The 14,795-nt window shown below is 39.6% G+C and overlaps 1 pseudogene; it reads right to left on the minus strand.

Moving 5' to 3' along the window:
* Nucleotides 1–6,122: 6,122 nt before the first annotated feature.
* LOC143640182 (protein CDV3 pseudogene) lies at nt 6,123–7,192 on the minus strand (annotated as a pseudogene).
* Nucleotides 7,193–14,795: the final 7,603 nt, after the last annotated feature.

Here is a 14,795-nt window from a genome sequence, read left to right on the forward strand (position 1 = left end):
CTGTGGCCTGAGGGAGCCCATTTCACCAGTGCTGTTACCACAGTCTTGGCTTACCAGGAATGCTGGAGGGATGACGAACATGATTGACAAAGCCAGGTTTAATTTGGTGTGAAGGCGGAGGGCTTCAGGCCAATGAAACACCTCTGGAAATGTGCCCAAAGGAAACACAGAACCACATGGGTACACTTTCATGCCAAAGACTTTCTGGAATGGGTCCAAAAACATCTTCTGTAAGAGGAAATGAAAGAGGAAATAACTTGTTTTCCAAAGGGGTGAGAGGGTTGGGGGTGAGAGTTGAAAGAAGGGTTGAAAAGAGAGAAAAAGAACTGAGCTCTGAAGGTGAGGATATGCTGAGGAGGGGAAGTGAGCAGTTGGAGTTAGAAATGTGAATAGGCTCCCAAAGATAAGGAGGAAGTGGGACTGTTTGGAAGGTAAACACACCATAATGGAAAGGGCAGCCTTGCCAAGAAAAACAACATCAACATAATTAAAGGAAAAGGCTAACATAAAAGTGAGGAAAAAGAGAAAATACTGAACAGGTCTTAAATATAAAAACATTTCAAATCAGCATTTCATCATGGACAACATAAACAGGAAAAGGAAGAAAGGCATTCTGCAGCTCTGCACACCCATATTCCACCCTTTGGTATCTGAGTGATCAGTCAGTTTTTTGTTGACTCAGGTATAGTGGATGCACAGGGTGGGGTTAGAATTATAACCCAATTGTTTATCTCTCTGGGTCTGGTATTCTTTGTATATTTGTCAGAAGGCCATGACACCAGGACACTTTATTTCCTGAATTGTGTTATTTTGCAGTGCTAATGTCAGTAATTTAGCAAGCTATAAAACCAAGTAATGTACCTCTTTTATATATAAGATTTTCTTGAGCTCTTTTCATACTGATGGAGTGTTAGAGAAACAAAGTTAAAAGATGACCAAGCTTATTGCTAAGTATTACAGCAACCACACACAGCAGCATCTGTTCTCTAAGCAGTTCATGTCAAATTCTGATGTGCTCTCTTTTAGTTCTTCAGAATTCTACACCTTCTTCCTAGAATAAAATTTCTCATAAGACTGGAATCTTCCCCAGGGAAAAGGGAGTTATAAATACCATAGACAAATAAAACTAACGTCTACTTTTTAGTACATGTCTTTTACTTAATCTTCTAAATTAGTAAATGAAAGCAATGTTGGGGTCTCTTCTCCAAATTATCACTAAAATAATGTTTATGTATAACTTTATTTATTTATTTTAAAAGAAAGTAAAAAAAGACCAGAAAATGTATTTTCTTATGGAATGAAATTTACCAATCTAATTTTTCTTTAATGTTTTTTCTTAATAAAACCCTACTGAAGGTTGTTTCGTGTCTATCTAGATTTTTAATTGTAGGTATATATCACTCCAAAAAAGTGCATCAATATATAAAATCTTAGAAAGGGTATGTGACTAACCAAACCCTCAATTGCTTTATTTCCTCTTTTTGATAAGACTAATTTCATTTTGCCTTTTAAAAATATTTTCATTAGTCATTTGCTGGAACAGAGCATTGCTTTCATGGCAGTTTATAAAACCATAAAAGCTTGACATATTTCTCTTTTGCTAGAGCAATTGGTGACAAATAAAATAAAAGAGAAACTTTAACCTTGGCTCTTTCTCCACCATAGGAGCCTGAGGATTTATCATAATTATCTATGTGTTCTCAAAATGTAAAGAACCAAGAAAAATTACATTTGAATAGACAATGGCTTTTTAAGGCAAGGGGTCTATTTGGCTCTTAGGGAAGCAGGTGCCCTGGAGCCCTGGAGTCACACCCTACCTGTGTGATAGGAGTGAGCCAAGTGAGAAGGAAGAAAATAAAAGGCTGCCTTCAAGGGAGACTGGGAGCATGAGCATAAGATTAAAAAAGGAGAGCAAGATCCCTGAGGAGACTTGAAGTTGAGGAACAAGCTGTTTGGAACCAACAGAAAAAAAGAATACTGAAGAAAACCTGAAATCCAGCAGAGAAAATACAGCTACATTTGTCTGTTGAAGTGTGCAGAGCACATAGTCTAGATGAAACTTAACTTTCAAACTAGTGTTGAAAAGTCCCATGAAAGACTTTCAATGGGCGACTGGGGTTGCAGCTCAGTGGTAGAGTGTTTCCCTAGCAGGTGTGAGGCACTGGGTTCAATTCTCAATACCACATAAAAATAAATAAAATAATGGTATTTTACCATTTTACTACAACTAAAAATAATAAAAATTAAAGTAAAGGAAAAATAAAGACCTTTAGTGGAATTGTTGTTGGTTTTTGGAACTGAGAATGCAATTCTCAATCATTAGTCTAGACTGATAATACTTGAATAGACTTGCCTTACATTGGTATCCACTGGAAAGAGATGTTTATAATTTCTTTTTTTTTAATGAAGAACATAGGTTAGGGGTTATTTATTTGAAGAAAATATTTATGCCCTTCATTTCTATTTCTCTTTATATATAATGCTTGATTCATGATCTCAAATAATTTAAAACTTTTCAACACACTTCAAAAATATAATCCCCTCCCTCCCAAAATGAAAAAAATATAACCCAGCTGTCAATCATTTATAGTACTAGAACAGATTGAGTCTGAAACAATTAAAATACAAAAATATCTGAAGCCTCTGATCTCGAAAGACCCTGAAAAACTGAATCTCCCAAACAATCACCATAACTTTTGCTAGAATGGAAAATGGAAACTAAAGCAAGGTAAAGCAACAGTTGGACGGCAAACCCCATAATACACCCATGGGAAGTTGAACTTTGAATTGAACATTCTTAACTACACACTCCCTTCCTTTAGAAAAGGTTGCTATCAAGCTCACTTAAGGCAGGAGTCCTGACTCATTCATATTTGTACTTCAGCCTCAAATTTTAGCATCTAACATATTTTCTTGCACAAAGTAAAAGCTCAATATTTATTTGATACATAAAGTTGAAAATAGGATTTAGCCATTTCTTATGAGTTAAATCTCCCTATTCCTTTTAAATATTTGAATATAGAGAATTACTGTAAAATTGTGCTTAATATGAACTCTTCCTCTAAAAGTCTCTGTGATACTGGAGAGAGGATACATTGCATTGGAATTGTATCTTTCTTCCAAGTAACATCAGGGACAAATAGGGAGGCATTTATCTGGGGACATGAACCATACTTTATGACAACTCAGAAAATACCATTGGCTTACTGCCAGGAGTAAATGTAGACTGTAAAAAACACAGATAGCCAGACTGCTGTGTTCTAGACTCATCTTTAAGCCATCCAGAAATTCTCCCAGAAGTACATTTTTTTCCTCTGTTCCCTGGGGACTGAGTATCTCATAAAGTTAAAATTCACCCCCACCACTTTCTGGGAACAGATTTTTTTTTTATGGTGTCATGAGTTTAGTGTTCACCAAAATGTCACAAGGAAAAAAGTATTCATAAAACCTTTTCTTCCTTTGGCTACAGAGTGTGATGGGCTGCCAGGATACATGAGGGGAAGTTTGTGGGAACAGCAATTATCTAATAATCTAATGCATTTTAAATACATCCTTATTTTATGGTTTGTGTTCAGAACCCACTTCCTTACACTGCAGGTTTTATTAGTACTTAAAACTAAGGTTGAATTTCCCTGCTTCTTTGGTAAATAAAAAAGTGGAGTCTTAATGTAGTCTGCTTAACTTTTTATCCTATGTAAAATTTGAAGTGATTATTTGAACAGCATTTCATTAAAACTATATAAAACTGTCCTTCCTAGAAGATGTGAATTTCTTCTTTGAATCTCATTAGGAGAAAGATGAACTATTTTCTAATTCAGAATAAGAGAGGCTGCCCGGTGTTGGGGTAAATCATTGGCAAGTCCTTTCAAAAGACCATTTTTTGGTGTTCCATAAATTAAAGAGAAACAAGAGCTGGATTTCTTTCTCCTCTGTTCCAGGATTAAGCTTGGTAACTTCCCTTCCAAATATTAGACAGAAGAAAAACTATTGTGTTAGTTTCCCATTGTTGCTGTAACTAATGATCACAAATAGATTGACTAAAAACAACACAGATTTATTCTCTTATGATTCTGGAGGTCACAAGTCTGAAACCAGTTTCATTGGACTAAAGTCAGGTGTTAGGAAGATCAGGCTCACTTGGGATGCTCTGGGGGCAAATCAGTTTCCTTATCTTTTGTAGTTTTTATTCCAGTAATGGGAATTTAACTTGGGACACTTGACCACTGAGTCATAGCCCCACCTCTATTTTGTATTTTATTTAGAAACAGGGGCTCACTGAATTATTTAGTGCCTTGCCTTTGCTGAGGCTAGCTTTGAACTCCCAATCCTCCTGCCTCAGCCTTCCAAACTGCTGGGTCCTTATTATTTATTTATTTATTTATTTACTTGTTTCCTTATCTTTTACAGCCTCTGGAGCTGCATTCTTTGGGTCATGGTCCCTTCCTTCATCTTTAAAACCAGATTTATAGCATTTAATTTCTCTATTCTGCTTTTCTCTGCTCTTCTCTGCTTGGTCACCTGGCCTTCTTTTATTCTGTGACCTGAAGCTCCCTTTGCCTTCCCCTTATTCAGGAATACCTGTGATCACACTTTGGACACATCTGCACAATCCAGGATAATCTCCTCATCTTTTTTTTATGTATTTACTTTTTATTGAATTTGTTAATGTTACAGAGTTCTTGCACTGCCAAACCATCCTGAGAATCCAAAGAAGGAAATGGTATAATGGACAGCCTCATCCACCCATCATATGGTATATTAAAACTTGATTCATATGCATGTTGAGAATTTCACAATCTTTTATAAAATTATAACAAGAGTTGGAATTTAAGTCTGCTGCAGGTCTTCAAAATTTCCAGTACAGTATGCCATTAAATAAAACCACCTCATATTCATCTCAGTTCATTCCTCAACAATATAACCCAACAAAAGTTTGTGGTAAAAAAGCATACTTTAAGGAAAATATGTGGCTTGTTAAGGTTTTTGGCTCCCAAATCATGTCTTCAGTATAACCAAGAATTTAAAAATTCTCCTTTAATCATCCTACCTCCCTGCAACTGGCTCAGCTACTCACCCAAATAAATCAGAAGGCAGGCTGTCCTACCTGCCACTTCAAATACCAACATTATTGCCCAGAAGTGGTAAGCAGGTCCTGCCAGTAGATACTATAGCCCTCCTAGAAGTCCAATTCCTACACCAACATATTCACCAAGACCAAACTCCTACAGAGAATGGCCCCACACCAGGACAGCTGCCTTCACTCATGTACTTCAAACCTGCCAGCAGCAAGCCCATAACTCCTGCCTTTGGTGAATGGATTTATTACAGAGAAACCCAGGCTCTGCACATCAAGTGGTCACATACCACTACAAATATTTCTACTGAATCACAGATACAAAACTAGGAAATTGCTAGACTGTCTCATTAGGTAGAAAGAAATGTCTCAGTAATCCTGGGCACTTTCACAAGTCCCTTTTAAGGACTAAGTACTAGTGGATAGCTTAAGCTGTAATTATTAAAAACAGCAGGGCTATATCACTGTCTTTTGACTTGCCTTTTCAAATGAACACTATTAGAGACACTCTAAAAGACTGGTAACAGAGCTAGTGGGAACAATCACTGTATCTTTAGAATGTTTTAATACCTTAAAAATTTGGACACAGGTATGTAAGGAACTCATTTATTAACACCCATACAAGATCCAGGACACTTAAATGGATTGTGAGTGGTTTTGCTCACATTGCTTGAATCCCTTAGTTTGAGTAGAAACCGCTATCTCCACAGCAGTGTACTGTAAATTTAGACCTGATTGGAGGCTTTAGCAGCACCTGAAGTAGAGTGTCCAGCATTTGCTGCCCCTTATGTCAAAGGCTATTTGGTTCCACTCCAGGGATTGGCAAATTCAGGAGACATTTCACAATTCTAATGCATATTTCAGGTTACTTACCTAACCAAGCAATATGCTGTCAAAGAACTTATTCCAAGTCAAAGCAAAAAAGGCCTTAATGTGGAACACAGAAAAAGCACTATCCAAATAAAAAATGATTAAGAGAAACAAGATTATTCCCTCCCCCACCCCTTTTCCCACTTGATGGACCCAATTTGTAGTTTACCTCAATTTGTAGTTTACCTCAGACTATAACTAAAAACTTAAATTATAATTCACAGCCCTACATAGATGATCTGAACACAGTTCTTTTGAGCGGCATGTTCCAGGAAGTATAATATAGCCACAGCCTACTACAGAGTATTCCTTAGGGTGTGGGACAGGACAGGTTAATTAAGGTCACTTAAATCTTCATCTTTTACAGCAGATCAGAACCCAGATGGCTGACTTTCTGCAGGATTTCTGATAGGAATCCAGTAGAGTTGGTTTCAAGGTTCATATCGACACCTTAATAGCTGTAACCTTCTTATCCAGAAGTTGTGATCCACATGAAGTCCACAATGAGTGCAGCAAATCTGAGGTAGTCAACCCTTACGAAGGCTCAGTATCTCTATTTTTGTGTCTTACTACTTCAAAGTTCTTCTCCATTTCTTTATCCTTTCGGATTTCTACATGCTTGGCAGTGGACTGCAGAGATGGGAACTGTGTGTCGCTGTATATTTCTGGTGGTCCTTGTGGTGTTTTCCTTGTTGAGGTTAGCCTGGCCCCAGGAGGCCTATACACACCACTAGTCATTGCTGGTTCTGGGGTTCCTGTAACAACTACTGGAGCAGGAGGTGCTTGTACCAGAGCTGTTTTATTACAGGGACCTGAAGATTTTTCTATACCTCCACCACCTCCTCCTTCTTCCCAGTTATCACCTGGATATTCTCTCTTTTCATTGTCATCTTCTTCTTTTTCAATTATCTGCATTGCCTGAACTCTGAGTCCGCTGTAATCAACCTCTTTGTGCTCAAATTCTTTCCATTCATCTTCATCCTTCGTCACGGCCTTGGTGGTGGCCCCGGGGCCTGTGGCCCCCGTGCCTGCGGTCCCTCCATCGCCCGGCCGAGACCCTGTGCCTGCCGTCCCGCCGTCGCCCTGACTGGTCCCCGCGCCCCGCCCGCCGCCCACCGTTCCGCTGCTCCCGCCCGTGTTGCCTGCCGCGCCTGCGGCGCTCGCCGCCCGACTGCTCCGCTCCTTCTTCTTCTTCTTATCCCTCTTGGCAAAGAAGTTGTCCAGGCTCCGCTCATCTGTCTCGGCCATGGCCGCAGCCTCCTCGGCCAGGATGGGTGGGGCCGGCGGCGGCCGCCGCTAGGAGCTCAATCTCCTCATCTTGAGGTTCTTAATTTAATGACATCTCCAAAGTCCCTTTTTCTTCTCTTGAGGTAACATTTAGATTCCAGAGATTAAAATATGAATATATTTGTGACTCCTGTTTAGCCCACATAACACTCTTTCAGCCTTTTCTCAGAATGGCAGGGTATGTAGAAACCTCTCACTATTTTTCACTGTTGTGAAAATTTACAATATTAAAAACAATTATTTTAATGGAGTGATATGGTTTGGATACTAGGTATCCCTCCAAAACTCATGGGTGAGATAAGAAGGTTTAGAGATGAAATGATTGGGTTATGAGAGCCTTAACACAATTAGTGAATTAATCCCCTGATAGGGATTAACTGAATGGTAGCTGTAGGCTGGAAGGGTGTGACTAGAGGAGGTAGTTCCCTGAGAACTTGATTTTAGGGCTTATATTTGTCTTTATTAAGCAGAGCTCTTTCTCTGCCTTCTGATCATCATGTCTTGAGCCACTTTCTTCCATCACATTCTTCCACCAGGATGTTCCCACACAGAGCCCTGAGGAGTCCAGCTGTCTGTCTGTCTATGGACTGAGAGCTCTGAGACTACGAGCCCCCAAATAAACTTTTTATCCTACAATTGTTTTTGTCAGGTCTTTTGGTAGCAGCACTGAAAAAGCTGACTAAAACATGGAGGAAATTTAAAAAAACATTGTTGCTTATTCTGCAAGAATTTAGAAAGCAAAGGTGTTTTTTTTTTCAGTTATCAGTGGATTACCTTAAAATAAACATCTCTAAGAAAATCCAGCTTTGGGTGCATGGAAGCATCTCTGTTCTACACGTGTGGAAATTGAGGCATTGTGAGATTACGTAGTTTGCCCATAGTTACTTGTTTTAGTCAGCTCTTTGCTGCTTGACTAAAGGATCTGACCAGAACAACTATAGAGGAGGAAGACACTATTTGAAGGATCATGGTTTCAGAGGTCTTAGTTCATAGAAGGCAGGCTCCATTTCTCATGGCTCCAGGTGAGGCTGAACATCATGGTGGGAGAGGGTGGCAGAGGGAATCAGCTCATCAGGAAGCAGAGAGTCTCCACTCACCAGGTATAAATATATACCCAAAGCCACACTCCAGTTCCCACCTCCTCCAGCTACACTATACCACTTCAGTTACCACTCAGTTAATTCCTACCAGGAATTAAATCCTGATTGGGTTAAGACTTTTACAACCCAATCATTTCTCTGATATATATATATTTTTTTGCATTGTCTCACATATGAGCTCCTGGGGATAACTCACATAAAAACCATAACATCATATAAAGCATAATTGATGAAACTTGGATTGAAACTCAGATTCTGTGTTTTACCTACTACACAAGAATAAAGTGTGTGAGTGTGTGTGTGTGTGTGTGTGTGCTGAATTATAAGGTGATGAATAAATTAATTCATCCATCAATCTTCTTGTTAGGACAACCTTGATTCATCCAACATTCATTCCACAGCACTTCCCAGGGGCCCAGACCCTAGGACACTCTCTCTGAGTCTTGAAAGTCTTTGCCTTGAAAGAGTTTCAATCTACTGGATCAGAACAGGAACTGAATAAAGTGGAGGCACAAATGAGGGGCACTTAATGCCTCTTTGACAGGGAAGAGGACAACAGCTGGATTTGGAAGAGTTGGAAGGACTTTGTGAAGTGAAAAAGGCATTGTGACAGTGACTAACTATAGACTGCATTAGGGCAGCCTGGCAATGAAGAGGGCTGAGGACAGAGAAACTGATTAGAAGACTCAGAATTAAGAAAGCAAGACTGGGGACCTAGGCTAAAGATATGGTAAAGATACAAAACTGAATGAACAATAGGATGCCAGAAGGAAAGGGACCCAGCAATACCATTATGGGGGAGTTGTGTCACAGGAACAGGAAATCAAAGATGGGGGGAGAGGTAAACCAGTTTTCAGGCTGAACACAGGGGCAAGAGCAGACTGAAGGGATGGTGACACCAGAAGAAAGCAACTGGTGGAACATGATCTAGAGCAGATAAGGACAGATAGGGTGGCAGGCACTCACATCTCTACCCTTTAGCAGGCATCAGCCTCATGTTTTAAAATTCTTTTTAAGCTGACTTTTATTCATAGTAAAAATAACAACAAGCTAACCTTGCTGAATCCCAGGTTTCCTGTAGAGCAGGTTGAATAGTACCATCCAGGAAATGTCTAGTCATCTTCTAACTGTGAGTTTGAGACCAACTTTGGAAGCCAATACGATCTCCTATCTGTAAGTGCTTTCACAAACATCTCACGTCTCAAAACAGCTTTGCCTAGAAGGCAAAATAAGACTGACATGTGCACTCAGGGTTTTTGCCACTGAGTCAATATTCTCTAAACATTCAATTAATGCTTATATAAAGAACAAACTGGGCACTGCCTGTGGGAAGAAATGGGAAGGAAGATGTTTCACAGGCTCAGCTTCCTGTTAATTGTTGATGCAATTTGTGCAACCTGCAAAGCATAACTTTGCATTATTTAGTCCTTCCTACTAAAAGGGCAGGTTATTGCCAGTTATCACTCAACTTCTCCTGTGATCTTGCCTCACCTCCCCAGCTCAAATCGAATAGTTTCAGGTAGGCTATGGATGAGTCTAATGCTACAGAGACCCTAAATAGTAATGTGGAAGTGTATTTGTCTTGTTTGTAAGCAGTCCAGAACTGGTGTGGAATCTTCATGGTATTAGAGATGCTGACTCCTCTATTTAGCTGAATCCCAGGTTTCCTGTATAGCAGGTTGGTATGCCATCCCTAATGCAGTCCAAGATGGCTTCCTTTTATGGGAAGGAGGAAATAGAAAGGGGGGAATCTCATGAACACTATTCAGAATCTGCCAATATCTCTTCTGTTCACATTCCATTGGCCAAAACCTAGTCAGATGACTGCATGAAGAAACTATAGCCTTTATAGCCTGGCCACATGGAAAGAGGGAGATGGATATTAGATACCAACTCTTCTTTGTCTTAAGTTTATCAAATGTATTTCAAATAAAGGAAATACTATTAATGAGAGGAGATACATTCTATTTTTCTCTAACTAGTTCTATTTATAGAGAACTGCAGGTGTCAGGGAGGTTTGGTGCCCCTTTTAGACTGAATTTTTTTTTGCCATCACCCAAATAGTACATTCCTTTATCAGACTGAGATGTAAATGGCATACCCCTATTTCACAGATGAGATCAGATAGCATCAACAAGAGGGAGTGGCTTGTTCTCTGGGTTTTCCCTTATCTTCAATTCTTAACAAGGTAGAGAATTTCAGACGTTTAAGATGTCTTAAAAATTAGGAATGGAGCCACCATATGACCTAGCTATACTACTCCTCAGTATTGATCCAAAATAATTGAACTCAGCACACCATAGTGATATGTGCATATCTGTTTATAGCAGCACAATTCACAATAGGCAAGTTATAGAATGAACTTAAGTATACATTAGATGAATGGATACAGAAAGTGTGGGGTACACAAACAATACATAAATACACACATAATAGAGTTTACTCAGTCATAAAGGTGAACATAATTATGCCATTTGCAAAAAAAAAAAAAATGGATGGAACCAGAAAGCATCATGTTAGATGAAGTAAGAAGACCCAGAAATTTAAGGGCCCTGTGTTTTCTCTCACATATGAAAGCTACATGGAAAATGTAAAAACAAGACCTCATGAAAATAGAAGGGAGACATTAGAGTAAAGGGATTCGGGGGTGGGGGGGGTTGAGAGGAGAGAAAGGGAAGCACTAGGGTATGAAATTGATCAAATTTTGTTATTGGCATGTGTATATAGGTCACAATGAATCCCACTACGTTTTTCCAGAAGGCACCAATAACAAAAAGGAGAGACTCTGAGCCTAAGTAACTCCTACAGTCACGTACTAACATGGCATTTATATATGATTATTTCATGGATTTGTCTGACTGGAGAACTTTCTGACAGCTAATGAAAATAAGAACATTATTTCTGTTTCCTCTGATTAATTTTATCACTACTTTTTGGTAAGCATTCAGTCTCAGACAGTCTTCTCTCCTCTCCATATCCACATCTACAGACTAGTTCTTTGGTTTGGCTCTCAAGTAGTAAGGGGCTGAAGCAATTGAGGAAAACCTGTGTAACCAGAGCAGGGGTCAACTCCTAAGAACCCAGTTACTCTGGAGATTGGTTTCCACAGTAATAAAGTATGTCCAAGCCTTTTCATAGGATAGGACAACTGTGCTTATTCATGGTTTCCCTTAATTGTCAAAAATCTTTGTGTTTTTTTTCTTTTCTCTTTGTCTTTTCCTGAAAGACTTTCTCAAGATTGAATTTTCTGAATCATTTGGAAGAGTCTTTTTTTTTAATGTTTGACAGTAATCTCAAAAGCTTTGCCTCTCTTAATTATCTAATTTACCCTTACCTATAAGATAATAACTGTGAATACTCCTATTTGGTCTGACAAGGTATTGAGACACAGAAAAGATAAGAAATTTGTCCAAGGTTAAACAACTGGAAAGTGGTGGAGCCAGGGCTCAAAACTACCATTATCCCCATTCTATAAATTTAAAATGCTATGGTTAATTGAGCTTAAGTACTTACCTTTGGCTGCACAGGTAGGAGTAACAGAGCTGAATTCAAGCCCAGGTCTCTGATTCTAGACATCCAGCTTTTCATATCCACCACATTTTCTATGCAATGTATCCTTATAAGACAGAGGCCATCTCATGGGGTGTGGCCTCCTCATCAGTTACCTTTGATTCTCTTAGAAGCCTTCCTTTGCCCTAAGTCCAGGTGGGAAACTCTGATTAAATCTTAGCAGAGCAGGAAAACAGCTGTTGCACATATGCTGCAACATAAGACACTGTGGAAGTACTACCTATATTTCATATCCTTGTTCAAATCTCCACTCTCCTATTCACCTGCCACCATAAGGAGTGTGGTATTCCTTTGCAAAAGGATAATCTGATTGTTACTTTTGCATCAGAAAACTAAGAGGTTTATTTATCCTGTCTGGATGGGAAACATTTTTCAACCTCACAGCCTATAAAAATATTGTGGCATGAATAGTCCAGCTGAAACAACAAAATGCCGGGAAAATGATTCTGCAAAGTGTGTTTGAACTATTAGTCATCAACAGGGTTTAAAATATTTCTTCTCCTTAGAGGAAGGCCTCTGCCCATGAGCTAACAACATTTTTGCCTAAAGGACCAAGAGGGGATTGTGGGTTTATAGTCTTCAAATTGTTAACTACCCAAACCCATCTTTTACTATGAGGATTAAAGACAAGGGACTCGATCTCATTTCTCTAGGCTTCCTGACATTTTCTTACAGGTGATAGAAAACACAGAAGTGTGCTAGTACCATGAAAACACTAGAAAACACACAGAAATATACAAAATTCATATGCAAATATATTTTATACACATTTATCTAAAGATGGATAGTCCATTTTATGTTTACAATCCAATGGTGCACAGGTTTGTTTATAAAGTAACCAGGAAACATAAGTTTTTTCTGACTCTTCTTTGCTTCAGTAAAAATATGAAAACTAAAGATGTAAAGAAAAGGAGAAATACAAAGGGATTTTAAAACTCGCTAATGGCATTAATTTGAGTGCCATGTGGAGGGGTGGATGGGGGGATGTGGCTTTCATAAGAAATGATGATTAAAAATCTTTTAAAAATAAAAGTCCTCTTGAGAGTTTTTGCAGAATTTCAGCACATATTGCCCAAGATTTTTATTATTAGGAGGCTTCTCATTCTAATCCATTTAGGTGATAACTTTAAAATCTCCTGCATTTTTGGCAGTAGAGTTAGTTTTTATAAATTTTTCCCCTCTTGAAATTTAAGAGAACATTCACTGTGACTGTCTTGGCTGGAAAAACAGTAGTGCCATGAGGACCTCCAGGGTCAAGGTTTGTCCCCTTTATAGCTCCCAGCAGCAGCTCAGGGGCCCAGTCAGCTGACACACAAAGCATGACTTGAAATACTTTTGCAATAATCAATTTGGAGAGCTTGAGTGGGCTGCCATGTAGGATTTTCAAAAGCATTCTAAACATGCGGGATTGATGTTCTGCTTTAATCAGCAGCCTCATTGATCCTTGCACTTCCCCATGAATTGCACCATGGTGGGTGCGCACCTCATTTAAGTAAAGGTCTTCTTTGCAAGTCACTTGTCAGCACAGTGCATTTCCCAGATGCCGGCAGGTTGGCCATTCGTCAAGGCGCCAGCATTTGGTGACTGCTGGTAATGGATTTTTGTTAGAGTCTGTAAACAAGTCAGGATGGTGCCTGGCATTTTGCCAAAGAAATGTTAGAGTCTGTAAACAAGTCTGGATGATGCCTGGCAAAATGCCAGAGGGAGTGGTTTGTGAAGTAACTCCAGCGAGCCATTAAGTGTGGATATTCCTTAATGGTTGACTGCTGTATCTAGTTTATGTTAATTAAGATAAGCTGTGTGGAATGTATAAATACCCCTCCTGTCCTACAATAAATGGCTCCTACTCCTGCTGTATCAATCTACACAAGTTGTTCGTCATACCCCGGTTATTTTGCTGCAGCCAGACTGCAGCAGATGGTGGTCCGTTATGGGGAGCCCCGGGACACTCGGGGGTAAGTGATGAAAAAAAGCTGCCCATCCCTAGTTAGAGTGGGAGCAAATATGCTCGTCCCTAGACAGATAGGGCAAGAGGAAAAATGGCCATTTTGAGAAAATGGAGAGGATTTATACAGTATGTTTGTGTCTTGTTTTGTCTTGGTGTATTGTATTGTCTTTGTGATGAAAATATGGAAGGGGTGAGAAGAAAATTACTAAGGGAAGAAGGCACCCCAGTGGAACCAAGAATAGTTATGGCATGTATTGATAGAAGTCCAGGAACTCTAGTCAGAAAGAAAAAGAAAGTTCAAAAGAAGGATTATCAGGAAAAAAAAAAGTTGCGGCAAAAGACTATTACTGAATACTTTTCGTTACCGGAAGTTGCATAAATCAGAGCGGCGGCTGCCACGTGTTCAAGCTGGTCAGGGCGCAGCAAGGGCTTTCCAAGCGGCAGAAGCTGGCTCTTCCACTGCTAAGAGCCCAAATCCAGATCTGACCCAGAGGCACAGTCTCGCAGGCTCTTGCCCTGTGCCTGGAAGCAGTTTGAGTCTGGGACTCTCCCCAGGGCCATCTGGGGCTTCCGGGGACGCTACAGCCAGCAGAAGACACTACCACATCATCCCTGATGTTTGGTCATTTTCAGTGCCAATAACTAAGCTACAATGGTTCTCTCACACCTGGAGGCTGATGAATAATGAGTAGTATTAATGCTTATTTCAAATGTAAAAAACCTTGAGATAATGTACTAAATTGTTCAGAAGGTTGTTTTCTTAGTGGAATGCTACAGAATTTTCTTTAGCCATCTGGACTTCCTGCCTTCCTCCCAGTGCCGGTAAAGACCAAGGTGGAAGAATTTCCAGTGTTGCTGAAAACCAAAAGAGACTTCAGATCAAACTAGCTGCCTGCAGAACTTACCTGGACTGTGATTTAAGCTAGCTGCCTGCAGAACTTACCTG

The sequence above is a fragment of the Callospermophilus lateralis genome, unplaced genomic scaffold (assembly GCF_048772815.1).
Source record: "Callospermophilus lateralis isolate mCalLat2 unplaced genomic scaffold, mCalLat2.hap1 Scaffold_130, whole genome shotgun sequence".
NCBI classification, from domain to species: domain Eukaryota; kingdom Metazoa; phylum Chordata; class Mammalia; order Rodentia; family Sciuridae; genus Callospermophilus; species Callospermophilus lateralis.